Here is a 12,091-nt window from a genome sequence, read left to right on the forward strand (position 1 = left end):
CACCCTGCTCTGGGTGTTCCTGCTGGACCAGGGGTTGGGCCAGATGAACACAGAGGTCCCTTTCAATCTTAGCCACTGACTAAAACTGACTGACTGAAAGTGATACAAGCTTTCCTGCTTCATGCGCCATGGAACAGCGACAGCAGGGAGCTGGAGTGCCCACTTCAGTCTCCAGCAGAGCTGGGTGGCTGAGGGCAGCAGAGTGGGAGTTCTGGGTCTGCCTGTTGCCCAGGTGCCATCCTTAGGAAAAGAGGAAGTTTTATTTCCTTGCCACAAAGGCAGATAAATGAGGAGACCAGCGTTGTGCCTGATGTCAACACCCAGCCTGCCTCCTTAGATAGGAATTTATTTGTGCAGGTACCATTTTCACTCTACGTCCATATAGCACAATAGGAATGATACCACTCTCAGTTAGGGCATCAACATGTTAATACCGTCCATTTAATAAGGAGATGAATATATATTCTCTATATTTTATAGAGTAGTAATTACACATTTTTCATAAAGCTGCACTTTTTCTCCTTTTCTTTAAGGAAAATTCTCAATATTCAGCTGAGAAATCAGAAGTTATTTATATCTCCCTGACACAGGAGCATAGCTTGGTCTCAGATGTCATTTAAAGCAGTCTCAAAGCTATTCTAAACTGTATCAGACTTGCTACATACCCAGATCAATTGCAGTATAACTTCAGTCTTTTTTTCTCCTATCCTGGCAGTTTCAGGGGCATGCCAGATGACCTGACTAGACTTCTTCCAGCTTGTACTCCAAAGAGTCTCTAAAGGCAGAAAACCAGGGTGTTTTTTGTGCCTTTATAATATAGGAGCAGTTTAGATGTAGTAATAGAATTTTCATAGCATTTAGGTAAGTAATGAGTCAGATACTGAAAACTGAAGTTTCATTTTTTCTATGTTGAAAATTTGACTACCACAGTAAACTCAAGGTGACAACAGAAGGTCAAGCTGTGAGGTATGGCCATTAGTCATGAACAAGGGACAGAGACAGAGCAGGGCCCAGATGGGGGTGAGTTAAAGTGGGCCTTGCCCACAGGCAGGATCATGGAGGCCCTGGGGGAGGCTGGTAGGGCTGTGGGTGTCCTTGGGGTCCTGACAAGAGCTTAGCTGTATGCTCTTCATTAAGGGATACTCTTACTCAAACTAGCTTTTAATCAGTTCAGGAATTCAAAGTGGTCAAAATTTCCTGAGGACACTGTTGATCAGAACCTGATACTTGTGGACAGCTGGATTTGTTTATTTCCTATTCAGGTTCTGCTAATAGATAATTGCTACAGAGAGAAATCAGAAAGCGAGAGGATGAAAAAGTATTTTTACACATCATAGCTTGCTGTTATCAGCATTATGGCATCTGACAAGTGTCATGAGTAACATCTTCAAGCTGTCATGAAAACATTTTGCTCCTTTCCTTCTGTCCACAGCTTTGTTGTGCAAATGGATAAAGTTTTCACCTCTGTTTCCCACTAAAGAGTTGGTTATGGGTCTTAGTTATCAGCCTTTTTCAATCCTTGATGTGTTCTTCGTGTTGATTTACATATTCTTTCCCAGATACTTTCATAATGAGAGCAGAAAAATGTCAAAGAAGGATTTGTGGGGAGTGGGAAGGTAAATCTATGGATATTTCTTTTCCAAGATCACTAGGCTTCATATAAAATAGGGCATAATGTGACATGATATACTTGCAGAATGCATAGATATTGTGATATAATTGTGAAAGTAGTCTGTTAAGTCTAAATATACAATCCCATTAATGAATGACATGGACTGGAAATGGGTTTTATAAGTCTGTCTCCCGTATTATATTTTTAAAATGCTAATATGATAAAGATAATAATTTACATTTATATTGCAGCTTTCATCCTGATAGATTGCAGAATGCTTCCAATTACATGCACACCACAGCACACAAATCAAGCAACAACAATACAGAGGAAATTCAGGATTTAGGCCAAACTCTTAAACTTAAGCCATCATCGTAGTGTTTTTATGTCCACACATGACAGAATAACTTAGTTTTAAGATAACATCAGAAGCCCTGAAACCTACAAACTTAGTCTCCTATAATATAAACTTAATTAAAAAAAAAAACAGGTTATGCAAGTTAGCCCTGCATAGAGCTGAGCTGGCATTTCCATCAGAAATACCACTACTGAGGTACTCCAAAAAAAAAAAATTCCTTGGTTATAAACCATCTCTTCTGGGTGCCCGAAAGCATAATGAAATACGCTGTTCAATTATTGTTCTCTTTTTTCAGGATTAAAAGCATTGGTGGGGGTAGGTAGAGAACAGAGGGGAATGATTCCGAGAAAGCTGATTTTATTCCAAAATAAGATTGGACCAGTTCCCAGTTAAGTGATTGGTCTGATTTCTATTCAGTTTTGCCAGCCTGAGTAGGTCCCAGTATCACTATTATGCCCAGTATCATGTGATTAGTCTCATTGAGAGAATGCAGTTTACATGCTGAAAGCTGATGGTATGAAGCCTTTAGCAAGAATAATTTGTACACCTGTTTTTTCTGGAAACATTTCAAAGATGTTTATTTTCATGTGGGGTGTAGAAACGTGAAGCCCTGTTAGAAAAGAAATGCCTTTTGGGGGAAAATGTTTTTATGAAAGGAAAAGGTAAAATAGCAATTTAAAATGTTACTTCTTCCATTGATTTGAAATTTGACTTATGCAGCAGAAAAGCTTGCTACTCCCAGATTTCTCTTGTGACACAGAAGTCAGTCTCAAAAGAGACAACCTCTGAAATTAGGAACTGGAGATCCTTACGCAATTGTAACTGGGAATCATTTTTCTATAAACTTACTGTAATCTTGATGCCAGATTTTCAAAGAGCTTAGCTCTCATTTAGTAAGTAAATGAAGAGGTCAAGAGCTACCAGCTATTTATTTAAAAAAAAAATTAATCAAAGATGATAGTTGCAACTGCTCAGCACTTCTAAAAAATTGGCCAAAAATTTATGAGAAAGAGCCTGGGGTAAGACACTTTTCCCATAGGGATAAATTCTCTCCATCTGCCTTGAGTTTATAATGAGTTGCACAGAATTTTAAAGGGGCTACGATTATTGTTTGCTGTTGAGTTCTCCAGCTGTTACTGCAGGTGTATTCCTAACATCATCCAAGGAAATCATATATTGTACTTTCTCACTGTTAGCTGCTACTGGGAGAGCAAAAGAGGGTAATAGCTATCATAAGCCATAACATGCTAGAAGAAATTATCAATAAAGAAAAATTACTAAACTGTACAAAAGAAAAAATTACAGCTATGCATCACTTTTCCTTCTTTCCTCAACAATTTTCATCTGTATTAATTAAAATTAATATTTCGTGGTCTCATCCTCCGCAGTCAAATGTGACAGAGAAACTGTCTTGAAATTATTTTCACAAATATTCATACAGGCAGACTTTTTAAGAGACTGGAGGCCAGTACACATAAAAAGGAGGGTTTCCACACAGTAACTCTTTGCCTATTCATTATCTTGGAAACTAATGGTAAGGCAAGTGTTTACTTCTACATCTTGAGCAAATATGGTCTTTTAAGACAAATCAACTTGTTATCTCTGTAGGATGATTTGCCAGTCAAGAAGGATCAATGCATTTCTGGCACCTGATGTAACCTTCTTCATTCTCTCCCTGCATACCTGATCACTCAGTCCACTTCACAGGACCAGTACCATTGAAGAATGATCAAGTCTGGAGTCATATTTGATTTATAGTTTTCGCAGACACACACCTATTGTGCACCTCTTCAACTTGTATGATAAACTGTAACCGACAATGTAAAGTTTCAAAGAATTTTTTTCTTGCTTTTAATATTCTTTAGTGGCAAAGTTGTAAAGCTTACAACATTCACTGAGCAAATCTCAACAGAACATGCAGTCTTTTTGCATTCTTTCCCCCCTACCTCCCCTCCCCAAACAGGAATCTGGAAAGGTGAAATCTGTTGAAGAGAGCCTCCCAAAAAACAGATGCTTTTTTGTTTTTCCAGTTACTTTTGTCTGAAATACATTTCAGGAAGATAATCTACCTGGGCACCACAGCAGAGATAGGAAGCCCTAAGTATGGTAACAAAAAAGCAAACTGTATAAAATGTGGATCTACTCTCACCTCAAATAACAAATGCAGTCTCAATGAGCAGTCCCTAATTTCCTGAAGGGGTCACATAAATGGTCAAATATCCAACAGATTTTTAAACAAAATCTAAACCTGAACAGCGTAACCACTTTCATTTAAACATTAAATCACATTTTTAGTACAAGTTTAAAAAGAGAGAACAGCATGAACTCATATTGCTAACATTAGCAGAAATAGATGTATAACTAAAACAGAGCTTATTGAAATCCACCTATTACTGCTATTATTAAAAAGATGTTAGTAACAAAATTACCCATGACTTTTTATTCCTGTTGTAATGGTGCTTAGGGACCAGTTTCCTCAATTAGAAGAAATATCAGATCACTGATAGAGTCCTTAATTTTTAGCAAAGCTCCTTCTGTCCTACAAAAGACAGGTGTTTGATCTGAGAACATACTGCTTCAAAAGTCTTTCTGCTTTAAGGAATTTCAAGCCTGAAACTAATAAAACAGGTTTAAAAGTATTAGTAACCGACAGTGTATTATGACTAATTGCTAATGTATTTCTAGTGAGCACGCTCAGGATAGACGTCCAGAGGAAAGAGAGGGCTCTAAATAAGTCTTGCTTATTACCTAGGACCAGGAGTTAATGTCATTTTCATCTTAGTAAGCCACAGAGATTTGATTCCAAACAACTTGATGACCATTTTCTAGACAAATGAATATATCAACTTCACTTCCAAAGCTTAGTTATTAAAAATTACGCAAAGTCATGATTTTTACAAATCAAAATCAGCAAAAATAACATTAGCACTAAGTTATCTTACTCTGTATCTTTGGGGTATCAAAGTTTCATGCCCTGCTTTTTAAGTTTTCCCATAAGCTTTCTGTTAGCATCAGACTCCACAAGATCGTTTCTAAAAGAGAGTCTACATGTTCAAGTTTTCAACAATTTGTGGAAATTATATTATGGAAAGCCACTATCTACAGCTGTTATAACAGGTAACTTGAGTAACTGGAAAAAGCTGCCCAGAATAGATGTGGATGCCTCATCCCCGGAGGTGCACAAGGCCAGGTTGTATGGGGCCTTGGGCAACCTGATCTAGTGGGTGGCAACTCTGCCCATGGCATAGGGTTGGAAGTAGATGGTCTTTAAGGTCCCTTCCAGTTCACACCATTCTGTGATTGAATTTATGATTCTACAGAAGATAAATTTTCCTTCTGTTTTAACAGCAATAGTAAATAAGCCTTCCTTTTGACATGACTGAGACTGCATCATATGACACACATACACATACTTACTGGCATCAGAATCGACCTAAATTTGTCCTCACCTCAGTGAATATGCAATCAGCATAAGTAATTATACCGTTTATTAAGAGTTTTTTTAAAAAAAGCAGCACATGTAATGATCAGGTTGTATTCTCTCTCTTCTCCTACCTTAATACTTCCCAATGTAATTTCCATTTAGCTTCCAGAGAAAAATTAGAATAAAAAGCACCTGATCTTCCAGTTTTTGCATTTGCAATATCTTTGTTTTCTGGTATATAATTTTAGAGCAGGATGGGTGTCTCTCAGACTTAGTTAATCTTACATCTGCAAGTGCTCCACACTCAATATAAACTGAATTTATATATGTCTCACTGTAATAAAATATACTCAACCTTAGAGGAAAAGTAAAGCTATTGGATGTTCAGGCTGGAAACTTTTCTTCTGAATGCTGAAAGCAGATTTCAATTACCTTTCCCCCCCCCCCCCAATGAAGAGCATCCTTGAAACATTTGGTCATTACAACTTCATGACTGTTGAAGTGGAAAGCACCTACTTGCTTGCAGCTTGCAAGAGTAAAAATTTCTGAAGATTGATAAAAGTCAAAAAGCCATTCTTATGTATGCATGCAATGGAAGCCCAAAGATGTCTGTCCTGAAAGCAAGGAAAGACTGAAAAATAAGAAGAAACTATCGCAGATTCATTGCTTTGTTTCACTGGTTGAACTTACACATGTACAGCAAATACTGCCTAACAAGGAGCAGTCATAATTCTATGGAAAAGAACTGACCATAGGAACTGAAGATGTAAGAATGATAAAGGTAATGTAAAAATGCCATTAAGTAACTATTTTCCTAATGCAGTATCAGGATGTGGCATAGTGCTTCATTACAGTATTTGAGGCATATTTATTATCCCAGAATTCTTATTATGTCATCCATTCTGAAAACATTACCCTCAATTCCCTTGACTCTAAGGCTGATCCCATAAAGATCCAGCTAATTGGTATTCAAACACTTCAGCAGTTACAGCTCTTGTTGGTTGTACTGCACCAGCAACTTCCTTTGCAGATAGTCTAGTAAACTATTACACTAGCAAACTAAATAGGGCCAGGGCACTATGGCACACAGTTGTCCATATTACTTAATTGCTAGTACACTACCTGGCATAGATTTTACTCATGGGAAGTAACACTCCACCAGATAAAAATATTTCTGGTATTTTCTTCTTAAACATAAAGGAGTAACAAAGTTCAAAATGTAACGATTCAATCTTAAAACTGATTTTTGACCCATCAGTACTAAAAAAAAAAAAATAAAAATCACAAAGCAGGTTGTCAGAAGCTCACAGTTTCAGTTACCTTTTAATTTGCTGCTTAAGGAAATCAAGTTTTTTGTACTGTTTTACTGGCTTTGGTCATTAGGAGCATGGTGTAATCCAGTATTACAGCCTGCACATGAATGAATGTGAACACAGTGACCTGTGCTTTATATGCACTGTATTGGAACATCATCCCTTTACCTGTCATAGATCCTGCTCAGATCACATACAAGTGAGCACTGCCTATTTGTTTGCAGTTCCCACAGATAAATGAGAAAGCAAACACTTCACAGCCCAAGGATACAGAGTTGGTTGTCTCCTATCTGAGGGGGGGGGGGAAATCTATTGCCATGAGGGACAGTTCCCCATCCTGTTACACTTACACATACTACATTGCTATAGGGCTAGCAAATCACACTTTAAGGTAAGAAACAGAAGAACTCAAACACCAAAACGTTAAAAATCAAAAAGGGAAAGATAAACTGGAATGAGAATTTGCCTTTTACCTCTGTTGTTGCCAGTGTGTCACATATCATTATTCTCTTAACTTACACACATAAAAGGTATTTTTTTATTTTTGCATCTATGCATGAGTTCTGTGTTGCCCATTTTCACATCCTGAGATTTTCTTTACAAAGCTCTTGATACATAGCTGTGACGTTCTCATTCTGATTTGTACATTTTTACGCTTCAATAGTTTATTTGCCTTTCCATTCATACAATTTGAACTACCTGGTTCCTTTTCAGGCTCAGAAGCCCTGCTGCTAACATGATACAGCAAGTTTACAACGCTCAAGATAAACATAATAGAGCTGGGAATTACGTACTCTCCTCCTCACACAGAATCCCACCCCAAAATGACCTTTCTTTCTCTTCCTCACAGGCACATACACACAACCACACAGCGTTAAGACTGCCTGAATAAACTCAACCAACTAAATCATTTGGTTCTTTAGGCATAAAGAAATTCCCCTGTGTAGTCAGCTTTTCTTTGCTGATTCTGACCACCTGCCCAGTCCTCCAGGAGGGTTTGTATTATCCTCTTCTTTGTGTTGGACCAACCCCACCTGTTCCCAACAGCCCCTTTCGACAAAGCCATTATCCAGCCTCACTGAAATCATGAAGGACTACTTTCTCCCTTTGACTACTTCAGCTCTTCACAACACAACCCATATACACAAAACTTGTCACAGAGCTCTACTCAGATTTCCCAGGCTGTCCCACTCTGACTCACCAAGCTGAGCACCTGCTACTTCCAGACGTAGCAGATACCTAAAGGCAGAAGGAAGTTCTACCCATCTAACCTATTTCTTCACCCCTGTTCCACACATACACTTGAAAGTCCTTCAATAAAGCGCAGCATCCTGTCTCCTTCTATTCCACCATTCACAGTGGTGAAATATTAAAGAAAGGCCATTTCTATTTAAACAGCAAGATAAACAGGAGAGGAAGAGCAATAGAAAGAGAGAAAAATATAACAATTGACTTAAGTCTATAAACCATCAGTTTTCATCAAATAATTTTTCCCACATTCTGAGACGTTTATACGTCACTCAAACTCTGCTTGAAGTAAGTATGCTGCACAACTACCGGAACAAACAGAAGCACCTAGGAACTCATTTGCTCTCGTGATTCTGCAACGCTTCAGTTTTACTCCGGTCAGTAATGTTAAAAAATATAATGCTATAATACGATGGAAAGCACAGCAATGACAGCAGAGTAGCAAAGTTCCAGGCTGCAACAAGTGAGGACATGCTTATATGCAGCAACCATAGACACAGAAACAAAGGAAAAAAAATAAATCTGCCTACCCTCAGAAGGCCTCAGCCATACAGGAAACTCCAGCAAGATACCCTTAACTCCACTGCCAACCCTTAAATGAGGTCTGGGAAGGGGTGGATCCTGGCTCCACCCCTTCCAGTCACTCAGGTGCACTGCAAGCAGCTGAGCTCCCCTGGGTTGGCCCTGCCTTCCCACCGGGTGCTCAATCACTGGTTCAAGCCCTGACTTAGCATTTCCGCTACACCAACATACTGAACTTTGAAAAAGTTAGATGAGTTAGATGGCATCATAATGTAACAACACTTAAACTAAACCGTGAGCAACAGATGATTTGAACTTGTAATGTAAAACTTTTTATTAATGAGGAAAAAATGTTTCAAGCTAAAGTCAAATAATGCCTGATATTTCTTTGATTTTCAGGCTGGAAGGAACCTTTAGCTCATTTAGACTGATCAAGATGAAATAAATTATGGACTTTCCTGTAGTTTTGCCAGTTTTTTTTTTGTTAATTCCTGTTTTTCTTTACCCATCTTTGCTCTTTTTTTTTTTCTTTTGATGGTATGGTAACCTAGAGGGAAGAAGTATCATCGATTGATATCACGATGGCTTCTAATTATGAAATAAGTACATTTCAAGAGTATGTCATGATCAATTTCTAAAACAGTGCTAGTTTTGGTATGCCATTTTGAGACAGTCTTCTTGTGTCATAATTTATCACAAAATTAAATATAATTATAAAGTAACATTTATTTGAAGAGTAATTATAAAAAAAGAAATAGGGAAAACACCAATATACTTACAGTTTAAGGTATTACATCATGGCTTACAAAGAAAAGCATGAAAAAAAATTCTACATTGTTAGTTTATCTAGAGAACGGAGATTTTTGGATTACCATTGTTATCAAGAACGAGGTTTGCTCTTCCATGATCAGAATGGAAAAACTAAGTTTACACTAAATGTAAAAATTCAGACCATGAAGACTGAGAAATGACAGACATAAAATCATTCTTCTAAAAGGCTTTTCTGTCATTAAATATTTTCTGTTTTTCTGAGCAAATAAAAATCCCTGGAATTTGATCATATGGCCTCCTATTGCCAAGACCAGTTATCTGCCAAACTGGAATTATTTCTTCCACTGCACTAATTACTACCACACAAGTATATGAAGTAACTGATGTCAGCATGAGGTTATCATCCTCTCGGTATATCAGAACTAGAGCAGAATGAGGCAGAGCAGATAGGTTAAGGTGGCTGAATTCTGCCTGAAGACTGTGCAGCTGTTCTGCCTCTTCTATATCCTATCCTGACAGTCAGCTCATTTCAACCAATGTTGAGCAGGTGACACTAACGGTACCTGGTACCACAGAGCACCACAGGGCTTGGTTGTCAGAAACACCAGCATCAGATACTGTTATCAAAGGTAACAGAAACTCTACATTGGTCATAGTTAGTGCTACATAACACTAAGTATTCTGAAAAATCTGGAATTATAAACTAATGAGGCCAAATGAGTCAATCTTATTATTCTTATGCCTCAGTTTTCTAATGAAAACATGGCTAGTACCACATTTTATCTTAACTAGCTACTGCAAGTGCTCAAGTGAAACAACAATTACCAGTGAAGAAATCAGTAAGAAAATTAATAATTTCATCTTCACTGGAACATTTGAACATTATAAAATGTAAATATTAAAAAATATGCTGAATTATTGCTTTAAGACAGCACTACATTATGTATGTCATTGCCTGGTCTTGAACGCCTCCAGGGAGGTGTTCCCAGGCTGGACAGGGCTTTGAGCAACCTGGTCAAGAGGGAGATGTCCCTGTGTAAAGCAGAGGGGCTGAAACTAGGTCCCTTTCAACCCAAACCATTCTATGATTCTACATACTGTGTGAGGCAGAGGCTGGAAAGAAGAGTAACATGATCAAGAAATTGAAGATTTTCTCATATTACTTTTGCAAAAGAGTTTTAATTATAGCTGTGTGAGCAGGTTTTTTTTTTTTTCCCAGTATGTTCTAAGTCCTTAGTGTTTTGCCCTGAAAACAGTCTATACAGTACAGTCTATACAGTAGTATCTGCATACTACTGTATTTAAAATATAAGTAATGACTGTTGTACTGTCCAGGTACCTGAGCAAAATTATAGCCTTCACTTAGAGGAATATAACTCATGTTCCAGAAAGTTTCTTTGCTTGCTCAACAGTTTGTATGTTGCAGAATCACAGAATTTTTTATATTGGAAGGGACATCTTGAGTTTATATAGTCCATCCCTCTAACAGAGGCAGTTACAGAAGGTGCCCAGGAATTCTGTCCAGTTGGGTTTTCAATATCTTCTAGAACGGATATTCCAGAACCTCGCTGGGCAACCTGTGCCACCATTTGAGTACCCTCACACACTTGTGTTCAGAAGGAATTTCATGTTTTCATTTTTGCACATTGCTTCCTGTCCGGTCACTGAGAAAAGTCTATCTCCCTCTTCTTCATTCCCTCCTCACATAGATTTATTCACAATGGTAAGTCCCCCTGAGCTTTCTCTTCCCTAAAACTGTTCTAGTCACTTCATTATTTTCCTGGCTCTGTGTTGGATTGTACCAGTGTTCCGGGGAGCCCAGAACTGGACAAAGCACTCCAATGCAGCCCTACCAGCTCTTAGAGGGTATTACCTTCCTCGACCTGTTGGCAACCATCCTCCTGATGTGGCCCAGGGTGCTGTTGGATCCTTTTGCCACAAGAGCACATTGCTCACTCATTATTAACTTCTTGTCCAACAGGATTCTCCCAGACTTCCCTGCAGAGCTGCTTTTCAGCCAGACAGCATTTAGTATGTCCTGGCACCTGGGGTAACTACTCCCCAGCTGGAGGATTTGGCACTTCTCATTTATGAACTTCATGAGATCCCTTCCTGCCCAATGCTTTATACTGTCCAGGCCCCTCTGAATGGTAGCACAGCCACCTAGTGTAGCAGCCATTCCTCTCATTTTTTTAAAAATCATCACTAAACTTGCTGAGGGTAAACTTTGCCCAACCATCCAGGTCTTTAATGAAGAAGTTAAATGGAATTGGCCCCAGTACCAACTCCTGGGACCCACCACTAGTGACTTGCCTCCAATTGGACATTGTGGCACTGACTACAAATCTCTGGACTTGTCTGCTCAGCCACTCTTCAACCCACCCCACCATCCACTTATCTAATCCATAATTAGATGTGGCTAAGGATGCGGATGTTAGGGGACACTGTCAAAAGCTTTGCTAAAGGTGATGTAAATGAACTACTCTCCTCTGATCCACCAAGCTAGTAATTTTGCTGTAGACTATCAGGTTGGCTAAGCATTAATTATTCTTTATAAATTCATGCTGACTACTCCTGATCACTTTCTTTTCCGCGTGTTTGAAGATGGTTTCCAGGAAATGGAATCAGTCCCTTCCTAGGGACTGAAGTCAGGCTGACCTATCTGTAGTTTCCCGGATCTTTCTTGCCCTTTTTGAAGGCAGGAGTGATACTGACTTCGTATCATTCTTCAGGGACCTTTCACAGCACCATAACCTTTCAATGATAATAAAGAGTGGTTCCACAATGATATCAGCCAGATCCCTCAGCACTTTTAGGTACACCCTGTCATGTCCAATGGACTT

Source organism: Numida meleagris, chromosome 3, assembly GCF_002078875.1.
Source record: "Numida meleagris isolate 19003 breed g44 Domestic line chromosome 3, NumMel1.0, whole genome shotgun sequence".
NCBI lineage: Eukaryota > Metazoa > Chordata > Aves > Galliformes > Numididae > Numida > Numida meleagris.